At 28.4% G+C, this 11,837-nt stretch overlaps 1 long non-coding RNA gene and 1 pseudogene across 1 annotated transcript; one reads left to right on the top strand and one right to left on the bottom strand.

Moving 5' to 3' along the window:
* Nucleotides 1–7,002: 7,002 nt before the first annotated feature.
* On the bottom strand, nt 7,003–7,550 carry LOC116849598. The gene is made up of 2 exons (XR_004379167.1): nt 7,428–7,550; nt 7,003–7,268 (listed from the first exon to the last, which is right to left on the bottom strand). It is a non-coding gene; the product is annotated as an uncharacterized LOC116849598 (long non-coding RNA).
* A 1,160-nt stretch (nt 7,551–8,710) lies between these two features.
* LOC116849606 lies at nt 8,711–11,444 on the top strand (annotated as a pseudogene).
* The last annotated feature ends 393 nt before the right edge of the window (nt 11,445–11,837 follow it).

Raw genomic sequence — 11,837 nt, 5'->3', positions numbered from 1 at the left:
GTCCATCTTTGACGCGCGTTCAAACAATACTGAGTGAAACAATCACAAAACTGTCTGAGAAGTTTTTTTAGTACGAAATCTTATCTTTCTAACGCCATCTAGCGTAAACCGATCGCACTTATACAACGCGAGATACACATTACTAAAGCCATCTATTGGAAAAATAAGGGATTTCTTTTTACTATACCTTATATATTCGATAGACACGATTCATCAAAGACCTTCTGTAACATTTTCAACGAATTGGCACAATTTCGTTAGCAATACAAAATTCAAGACAAATTTTTGATTGAACAGATTTATTGTAAAAATTGCAAAAAATACTTGTGGTAATAAAAACAGCTGTCCTAAACAAATTAACTGACAGATCGCGTTAAAACTTGACATTCAAGGACATTGATGTCAACTTACATAAACTAAATTTTTTCACACACTCAACGCGCGTCTGTTAAGTAACAAATTCCAAGTACTTTTTGAACGTAATGGGTTACGTACGTCTTTATTTTATTTTTCAAAAATTACTTTCCGCAACATAACTTTATCATACATGGTTGAATTTGGCGTAACATAAGCTTTAATAAAATTTGATAATTTTTTTAAATATTAAAAGAACAATGAGTGGTGGGGGTATTTTGAAAAATATTATCATTTTTAAAAAATCCAGATACGACATTGTACAGTACATTCGCAGCCATAAAACTTTTGTTTAAACATTTTTTCCATATTTCTTTTCGTTTCGATTATATTCGCTTCGAAATGTAAAATCTTTATTGATAAAATCTGATTTTTTATAAGGGATTGTTTTCATCCCTAAAATCGTTTTCTAGCACCAAAAAAATCGTTTCGTCTACTAGTCTATAATTAAGCAAAGTTTCCGGTTTTCTTTGAATTTTCGCGTTGCCGAAGTTTCCTTGTGAGTTAGTATTTTATTTGAGTAACTTTTAACTTTTAAACTCAATTATTTTATAGCGAACTAATCGTTAACTTAACTCACAAGGGGACCGCACGTACCTGATGTCACGGATTTTGATGAATTTTTTTTGGTTATTCTACAACACTAATGTACATTCTGTGCAAAAGGATTTTTGTCAACACCTCTTCGTTGCGGAGAAAAAAAATTTACGAGCGCTTTTTAAGCCAAATGTGTGACGGAAATCTTATGTGCTTCAGTGATCACGGTAGTTTAGGCGCGGTGTGTCATCTTTTTGGCTTAGGTTCAATCCCCAGGCTATCCAATTTTTTTTTTTTCGTTTTATTGTTGCTTTTTTCACTCAAATTGTAGGACAAGGACATAATGAACACAAAAGTACGAAAAAGGAATATATTAAATATGATTATAAATGACAAAACATTAAGAAAAATGTTGTATGAAATTATGTTAAAATTAAAATTATGTTAGTCTTATGTTTTACTTATATTTGACATTGTTTTTTTCATCCTCTGAAATTTCATATAGTGTTTATTTTATTTTATAAATTTCTAATATAAATTTCAAAGGAAAGGAACGGAATGATCCAAGATAGTTAGCGGATCCATAGTCGTTTGCGATCACTTTTGTCATAAAACTGCGTCTATTCGCTATGAGTGTAAGAAACGAAGCGGTGAAATCGCTTCAAATTTAATGATAATCTGCAGTAAATAACTTTTGAGAAGTCACGCGTTAATATTGTCAGACACACATGAGCTTAGCCTGAACATCTCACCTTGAAAACTGGTTAAAAAAAGTATAATATTCAGTTTGGCTCAAGAAAATTACCTCACGCGAGTTACAACACGTTTACAATTCTTCATATTCTGTAATTCTAATACGAAAATCGATAACGCGTCTGATTTTTCGCATTCCGTGCCTAAAACTATCTCATTTAAATAATGTAACAACTAATACTCAACCTATAATAAATCTACGACTGACCATTTCTAGATTAATTTAAATATATTATTAAACGATTCGTTAATATTCAAATAATTAGAGAGATTTCTTATACGAGTGCGTAAGCCAAACTAGAATATTTCACGTCCGTTCTGATATTCAGGTTCACCCAAATAAAAACAACCGTTGCAGGATTTAAAACTATCTTGGATCATTCTGTTCCTTTTCTTTGGAATTTACGTTAGAAATTTATGAAGTAAAACAAATACTATATGAAATATTAGAGAATAGAAAAAACAACGTCAAATGTAAGTGAAACATAAGATTAACATAATTTTAATATTAACATAATTTTATACAACATATTTCTTAATATTTTGTAATTTATAATCGTGTTTAATATATTCTTTTTTCATACTTTTGTGTTCATTGTGTCCTTGTCCTACAATTCGAATGAAAAAAAAATAACAATAAAACTAAAAAAAAAATTGGATGGCCCGGGGATTGAACTGAAGCCAAAAGAACGACACATGGCGCTTTAACCACCGCGGCCACTGAAGCACTTAAAATTTTCGCCACACACCTGGCCTATGAGGCGCTCGTAAATTTTTTTTTTCCAAAACGAAGAGGCATTAATAAAAATCCTTTTGCACAGAATATACATTAATGTTGTAGAATAACCCAAAAAAATTTCATCAAAATCCATGACATCATATACGTGCGGTCTCCTTGTCAGTTAAAAATCAAAAGTAACTTACCCAACCCTGTTCTTTGAAAAATCCGAAAAGAGGTGAAACGTCTAGACCTTGTTAAGAATAAATGACATAATTATAATCGAGAGTTTTTTGCTATGGGACTAGAATATTCGTAATTTATATTATAGCTTTACTACTTCTTTTTTAATATTTAGTAATTATTTTTTTTAGCGAACCTGAATATCTTTTATCTTTAAATATGTTGTCGATGTCATTTCTCTGAGTAATATTTAAAACTTTACAATTTAATATTTAAAATTATATTGTTTATTAAAAAATTGTTAATAAGAGAAGTTAAATAGGAAAAAAATATAATTTTTGATTAACGTATATAATGTACACATGATGTTTCTTCTAATGTAAGCATTTATTTTCATTTTTTATGATACACAAATAAAATATTTATTGAATTTTATTATTGAATTTAAAATAAAAAATATCATGACGAGAAAAACTTTTTTGGAGGCATATTTCCCTTATAGAAATATCATACTAAGAATCATTGATAATTACTTATTTTTAGTATTAAAAATACTGGATAATAAGTAATTATCAATGATTCTTAGTATGATATTTCTATAAGGGTTTTACAAGATTTCAAAAATAGATATTTTTTTTAATAGACATTTTCATTAACACAATGATATAGCTAATACAAACTCCAATTTTATAAGAAAAAGACCACAAAATTCACGTGTTTATTGCAAATATGTATATCTTTTATCTCAAAGAAATTTTACCTATGGTTATATATAATCCTTTGTCGATCGTAGTATCTGTCAGATACAGTTTCTAACTTTGAGATAACATATAGTCAAACAATAAACAATATAAGTACATCTTTCCCTCTTTCTCCCCCTCTCTCTACCTTTCCATACCTCCCCCTCCCTTTCTCCTCTTCTCTCTCTCTCCCTTCTCTCTCCCCTACTCTCATCGCTTCTGTCTTTCCCTCTCCCCCTCTGTCTCCCTTCTCTCCCCCTCTCTCCATCCTTCTTTCTTTCCCTCTCTCCTTCTCCCTCCCTCTCATCCTCTTATCTTTTCGTCTATTGCACATGTTACTTACCTTATGCACATTTTAATTTTTAATGCACAATTCTTCTTACGTTTATTTTAGGAAGGTTACCAAAAGACTGAAGAAATTACGTCATAATATATAGGAATCCCTCCGCGAAAGTCGTAACCGAAGAGAGGGAATAACATTTCCCTTCTCCTTCAATAATTATTCAAAATGTTTTCTCTCTTATACAATGCGAGATATATTTACCTGTCCATATATAACTACCATTTTTAGATTACATAGTTTAATGTTTTAATATTGTTGGAAATTAAAAACTTACGTCACATTGTGTTTATACAATTATTTTGTTTTTAGATTATTTTGTACATTTAAAAAGTTTGAAATTTTTTTAATTATCATAGAAAAATAGAATAAATAAAAAACAATAAAACGTAACATAGCATTAATTAAATGTCCTAAAACCTTAGTCCATTCAGCTACGCCACCTCGGTGATAAAGAATGTTAAGTTTCGTGTCGTGCGCGATACACGTTTGTAAACCCAAATTTGCATTGTAATTTTTCATAAACAAAATTTTATTTACTCAAACCCTTTTAGGATTTGTATGTTCTACATACAAGCTATTGAACGAGATGTGACTCATCTGGTAATCTATTTCGCGATTCGTCTTTTCTCTTTGATACATATAAAGTTTTCACAGCTTTTTTTTCTTTACAAACACCCAGAAAAACAGAGATTCTGAACATAGTATGCAAATATTTAATATATACTTTATATTATTATTGTAACACAACAAGTTTAATTTTAAATATGCTTGCTTTAAGAAATATCCATTAATTACGCCATATATAATTTTAATAAAAACTATTTTTTATTAATATCATAATTCCGGATTGCATGTTCTTTTCAGCAAAATGAACAGCAGTTTTCATGAGATCAGATAATTTCTTTTACAAATACTTTCGTAAGTTTCATAATACATATATACGCGCTGTTACGTCCTGCGGGACTCCACAATATTTAATTATTATTTCGTTTAAATTATCACGAATCCGAACAAGCGCATGTGCCCAATCAACAGACAATGTTTTTTAAACGTTTTTTAAATATTTATTTTTCATTGATATTACGTTGTACAGTTTATTGTAAAAATAATATTTATTTAATGTTTATTAAATGTTTATATAACATTTATTAACCATTTAAAATAAAGATTTAAGAAAAATATTTATATAACATTTTCTAACGTTTATTTGACATTAAATAAAACGTTTAAAATAATATTTAAAGAAACGTTTATTTAATATTGATTTAATATTTGTATTACATTAATCAAACATTTAAAATAACAATTTAGGAAAAATATTTATGTAACATTTTTTTAACGTTTATTTAATATTTATTTGACAATAAAAAAATATTAAAATGATATTTAAATAAACATTTCTTAATATTGATTTAATATTTATATTACATTAATTATTTATTTTAAAATTATTCATATTAAAAAAAAAATACAATTTATGAAAAATATTTATGTAACATTTTTAACGTTTATTTAATATTTATTTAATATTAATAAATCGTCTTAATTAATATTTATAAAAATAATTATTTCACATTCGTGTAACATTTATTTTATATTTAATCCATACCAATGAGAAATGCTTCCCAAGTAGTAGACTCACGTCAAAATGACGTCAAAATCTGGTCATAACTGGTCGATTGACGTCAAGTGATTAAATAACGACGTCTTTAAGACATCTTTTTTCTGATGTTTTAAAGACGTTTCTATATAATGTCTTAATGATGTGTTATTGACGTTTAGAGACGTCATTAAGTCGTCTTAAAATGTCATCATCGGTCTGTGACATTAGATCGTCATTTTGACGATACTTTCACGATATTTTTGTTCATTCCTTGGGTAACGCAACAATTTCCCGAAAAATGGAGGGGATAAGATTGGTACCAACGAAAACCTCTAGATGACATAATTTCAATTTCTAAGGATTACTGACACTGTTTAAGTGGTAAACTGTTAGTTTGCGCAAACTTTTTGACAGATGTGCGCGCGTGTATATCACAAATATTATGCAACCGTCAAATTACAAATGAAACATACTTTGTAGTATTTTATTAAAATAAGATAAAATAAAAATGACATAAGTGAAAGCATAAGGTGCGTAGAACATAATAAATAAGACAAGTGAGAACATAAAGTGAATAAGGTGAAAAACATTATATATTTATAGATATATACAGGGTGAGCTATTTTAATCGACGGATCCAAATTGCTCCTAAAATACGCCAGCTACAAAAAAATGGTTAAGACAAGAATTGTAGAGGACAATTACGGGGGTCATTTTACCGTGCTAATAATTTTGACCTTCAGATCGATTTTTAAGGTCATTCGAAAGTCAAAGTTATTTTTTTAAATTAAAACCCCTACTTTTGACACCGGATTCGAAAAGAGCAGAAAATTTTACGTTAAAAATGATATTTAGATTTTTTTCTGAATCCAAGAAGGTCAAATAAAAAATGATTAAAAACAACTTAGAAGCCATTAATGTTAATTTTAAAGATTTTTATGCATGATAAGTGTTTCGCGGTACTAACAAATACTAATAGAAGAAAAGTTGCGAAACGTTGTCATTCCATTTCGAAATTGATGTGCAATAATCTCACTTTGATATGATTATTAATAAGGCGTAATAAATAAAATTTTAAAAGTAAAAACAAACACTTGTACCTTGAAGCAAACGGAGGCAACTTTGAACAGTTACTCCGTGGGTAATTATGATAAATTGTAGTTATGGTGAGAGGCAAGGGGACTCACGATAATCAAGCATCCCAAAGGAAACAGAACTTACTACGTCCACGTCGTTGTTTCCGGGTAACGCTAAAAGTATTGAATTAACATCTTCCAAGTTCTTGATTTGACCTTCTTGGACTTACAAAAAAAAACCAAATATATCATTTTTAATGTAAAATTTTCTGCTCTTTTCGAATCCGGTGTCAAAAATAAGGGTTCTAATTAAAAAAAATGACTTTGACCTTCGAATGACCTTGAAATCCGATCTGAAGGTCAAAATTATTAGCACGGTAAAATGACCCCCGTTGTCCTCTACAATTCTTGTCTTAACCATTTTTTTGTAGCTGGCGTATTTTAGGAGCAATTTGGATCCGTCGATTAAAATGGCTTACCTTGTATACACACACGTGCATGTATATGTATAATTGGATAAATAATTATTATATGTAAATAAATAATTAAAATTTTTCAGTGTTTTGGCATGCTTCAATATAAATATCAGTAATGGTTGTGGCTTAGTTTTTCGCATTGGAATAAATTTGTCACCATTGCAATAAACAAATATCAGATAATTATTAGGTAAGTAGTTAATATTCAAATAAAATAAAAGATGAAGTATCTATGTACAATCTGTAATTATAAATGTTGGACTGATTCTTTCTTTTGATTAATTTTTTGTTTCAGCTCCCCAGCTATCAATGTGCTTGCAGAATATTAATTACTGGAAGACAGTTCTGTGAAGTAAGATTGCAAAAGTCTGTAGTTACTGTGTCCTTGAATGCGTCCCACTTGTAATCAAAAATTGAATCACCTCCTAACATCAAATATCAGAGTAAGATGTGTCACTACGAGTGTGACGACAGATGGACGCAACAAACCGAGAACAGGTTTGTAACATTGATATTTACTGTCATCAATGTTTTCGACGGATGTACTTGATGTTTTTTATCACTTTATCATATAGCCTACTTACCTATATATTCCTCTTATTTTTTAGCAAACAAGATGTTTTACCTACGTTTGCCTCTGCAAGTATGGTTATTGGGATTTTATCAAAGATAGTGAACTTTTCCCAAAAGTTGGCAATCAGTATTTGATAGAGATAACTACAGTAAAATGAAAAATAAAAATCATATAAAATTAATGTATTATTATTATTGTTTTTATTATTATTATTCATGAATTTTTTGGTATGCAATATTATTTTATAACGTTTAAAGGATTTTTCTAACATTAGAAATGCTTGTCAATTTCATGAAATAATTGTATCTATAAATAAATATACTAATTACGAATTGTAAATAATAAGTTGTTTTTATCAGAACATTAACTATTATTTATTTTATCGTTTTTTGTTAATCGTCTTTTACTTTGAAACTGTTGCTTTTTTTAATGATTCCTTTCCTTAATCATTCCTATTATAAATGTTTTTTATGCGTAAAAAGAGTTAGTAACGGTTTCCAAATTTAGACTTTTTTAAATCAAATATTGCGCTTCATTATGAATTCATAGCGATTCATTGTTTTTCGTAATTGTCATTTTGCTTTTTCATGGCATTGTGATATGTGACATTGTTCATTATTTTATTCTGCATATTTTCTACATTTCGCCGAGATGTCTGATGAAAATAAGTGCAATAATAATATAAGGATTCAACAGCCCAAATTAGTTTATGATGGATATCATTTTCATTGCAATAAATCTTACGGAGAATCTTAGTATTTTCTTAATCAAATAATAATTTTTTTACTCTAATAATTTAATACTTCTTTAACTATATACTATTTGCCTCCCAGATAACAGATTCAAATTATATTTACGTCATTTTCAGGTTATTTACTAATTAAAAATAATTAAAAAAGTGACTAATAAATGCCGCGAAATAGACGTCATAATTTCGGTCGAACATTACATATCGATGACTACATTTTAAGACGTTTTAATGACGTTTGTATGATGTCTTAGACAACTACAAACCAGACATTTTAAAGATATCATAATTGATGTTATTTGATATCATTAAATCAGTCTTGATTAATTTTTGACGTTAAAATGACATAGACCTGTTATTTGGGTATTATACTTTTTTTAGGCAGTTATTATTTTTTGATAATTTATCTTTATTTTCATGTAATTCTTTGTATAGTTTTGTACAAATTAATAAGACAACTTTTTTATTTATTTAAATAATTAGCATAGAAGTTTACAAGGTTGAATTTGATGTATTTAATTATGAATATTTTTCTCACAGATATTATGAATGCAGTTTACGTAAAAATAAAAACATTAAATGTACAGCACGCTTAAAAATAAAAAACGGCAACTACGTTTTAAATGAAAAGCATAACCATAATAAATATGTTTTTAAATTATCAAACATTAAAAAGGAAATAGAAGCGTCACATCACTTTCAATCCACTAGAATAATAAGAAACACAATTATTTCAAAGTGAGTGCAAAACAATGAAACAGAAAATATTAAATGCTATTAAGAAGAAAATTACATACAATTTTTAATTGGTAATTTTTGCATTAATGTTTAGGTACGATAATTTGCTAGATTTTACGAACATTAGAAACGATCTATTGAACGTTCTAAAAAGAAGAAAGGTTTTGGACGGACTCCACAAAATTTAAATGATCTGAACATTAGTTTAAAAAATAAAAAATGGCAGCAGTTATTACAAATAAACGAAACACATTCATTCATTACAGAATCAGTGATTGAAAATAATGATACTAAAGCAGTCATTTTTATTGATAAATATATGACTGAAAATATAAAAAAATTAACGAATAATAATTTAACTATTTTTTGTGATGGTATCTTTGCTACGGTGCCTCAATTAAGTAATAATAATTGTCAGTTATGGATAATTGTTATTAGATATAATGACAGAGTAAGTAAAAGAATTCATTACTGTATTAATTAAATAATAAATAGTTTATATAATTGAAAGAGACACTAAATGTAAATATATGAATAATTTCAATTTTTATGAAATTTCAGACATTTCCTATTGTGTATACAATAATGGAAGGTTGTACAAAAAAAATTATTTAGAAGTTTTAAGAAAAGTCAACAATATTATCCAAATAAGACCAGAAACAATATTAACCGATTTTGAGAGAGCTGAGCAAAATGCGCTCAAAACAGCATTCCCCAACACAAAAATCATTGGTTGCTTTTTCCACTATAGCCAAGTAATAAAAGATAACAATGCACATAATAAGAAACATGAAATGCATTAATTTTCCTTATATTGCTTTCTTTTTACAGGTGTCAGTACGCAATGCGAAAATATATAAAATTTTAAAGGGTGACAGATAAGAATTAGGATGGAATGCGACAAAATTATTAATATCTTTAGCATTGTTGCCCGAATTATACATAGAAGAAGGTTCTAATATAATCACCAAAGTTATTTTTGATAAATGTACATATTTAAAAACATTTTTTAATTATTACAAACAAACATGGATCGACAATTTTAAAACCAGTTCGTTCTGCGTATATAAACAATTACACAGAACAAACAATATAAGCGAACGACATAACAGAGAATTGAAGGAAAGTTTTCGTAAACATTCAACAATACTCACATTTTTAGGTATAAGCGTTCTATTGTAGTTATTGCTAGAATATTTTTATCGTTCTTACAATAGAATATTATTTACAGCAAATCTAACAGAACACCAAAAAAGTATTCACAACATGATGAGGCATCCAACATTTTGGATGAGGTTAGACTTAAACTGCTCCTTAAAAAAAAAAAGAAGAAGAAATACAAAAGATTTGGAAAAAATTGATAATAATGAAGATTTAGATTTATTATTAATCTTATATGACTTATCGCAATTAATAGGAAAAGAGGAAATAAATGCATAACATGTTCTTACTTCTATTCTTCTTTTAATTTTCCTTGTTGTTTCACAAATTTGTGATCCTTGACATCCTTGCATCTTCCATTTATGATTTTTATTTTTTATTTTATTGTAGTTGTCTCCTTTTAGGACCAATTGTCAATTTTTTGGAAAAATTTACCATTTCTGACCATAAATCCCAATAACCATACTTGCAGAGGCAAACGTAGGTAAAACATCTTGCTTGCTAAAAAATAAGAGGAATATATAGGTCAGTAGGCTATATGACAAAGCGATAAAAAACATCAAGTACATCCGTCGAAAGCATTAATGACAGTAAATATCAATGTTACGAACCTGTTCTCGGTTTGTTGCATCGATCTGTCATCACACTCGTAGTGACACATCTTACTCTGATATTTGACGTTAGGAGGAGATTCAATTTTTGCTTACAAGTGGGACGCATTCAAGGACACAGTAACTTCAGACTTTTGCAATCTTACTCCACAGAACTGTCTTCCAGTAATTAATTAATTCTGCAAGCACATGGATAGCTAGGCAGATGGAACAAAAAATTAATTAAAAGAAAGAATCAGTCCAACATTTATAATTATAGATTGTACATAGATACTTCATCTTTTATTTTATTTGAATATTAACTACTTACCTGATAATTATCTGATATTTGTTTATTGCAATGGTGACAAATTTATTCCAATGCGAAAAACTAAGCCACAACCATTACTGATATTTATATTGAAGCATGCCAAAACACTGAAAAATTTTAATATTTATTTACATATAATAATTATTTATCCAATTATACATATACATGCACGTGTGTATGTATATATATATATATATATATATATATATATATATATATATATATATATATATATATATATATATATTGTTGCGCCCCAAGGTGGTGAGACACGCTGAGTAGGTTCGGGATCGGTGGGTCGAGAATGCAAAGGCGGAGTGATGTAGTTTAATAAATAAATTTAATGCACTTCTTGTGTGAACTTCCCGAGTTCTTATTACTTAATACAAATTGACGGTCGCGTAAGTTGCTATCGCGGGACCGGAGGAGCAATAACCTGTTTGGCGTTCTTCTCTGGTCCTTTTATAATCTATAATTAGGTCATAGGCGGGGGTGTTTAGACAACTGTAAAGTTGTTGCATTTAATGCTGACCTGTCCCCAATATGTTGTAATATATTTTCAAGGCGACGCTTAGCGTAGCACTTGCGCAATCATAATAATGTTGTAGCGCTGTCGAAGCGGTTTCTTACGAAACGTTTCGGCAACGCTAAAAATAATACTAACGATTATAACAATATATATATATATATATATATATATATATATATAAATGTATAATATTTTTCATCTTATTCACTTTATGTTCTCACTTGTCTTATTTATTATGTTCTACGCACCTTATGCTTTCACTTATGTCATTTTTATTTTATCTTATTTTAATAAAATACTACAAAGTATGTTTCATTTATAAT

The sequence above is a fragment of the Odontomachus brunneus genome, unplaced genomic scaffold (genome assembly GCF_010583005.1).
Source record: "Odontomachus brunneus isolate Ranch 3 - 2012 unplaced genomic scaffold, Obru_v1 Obru_scaffold_120, whole genome shotgun sequence".
Lineage (NCBI taxonomy): Eukaryota > Metazoa > Arthropoda > Insecta > Hymenoptera > Formicidae > Odontomachus > Odontomachus brunneus.
The sequence above is the reverse complement of the archived record's forward strand: the minus strand, read 5'-3'. Positions and strand labels throughout refer to the sequence as shown.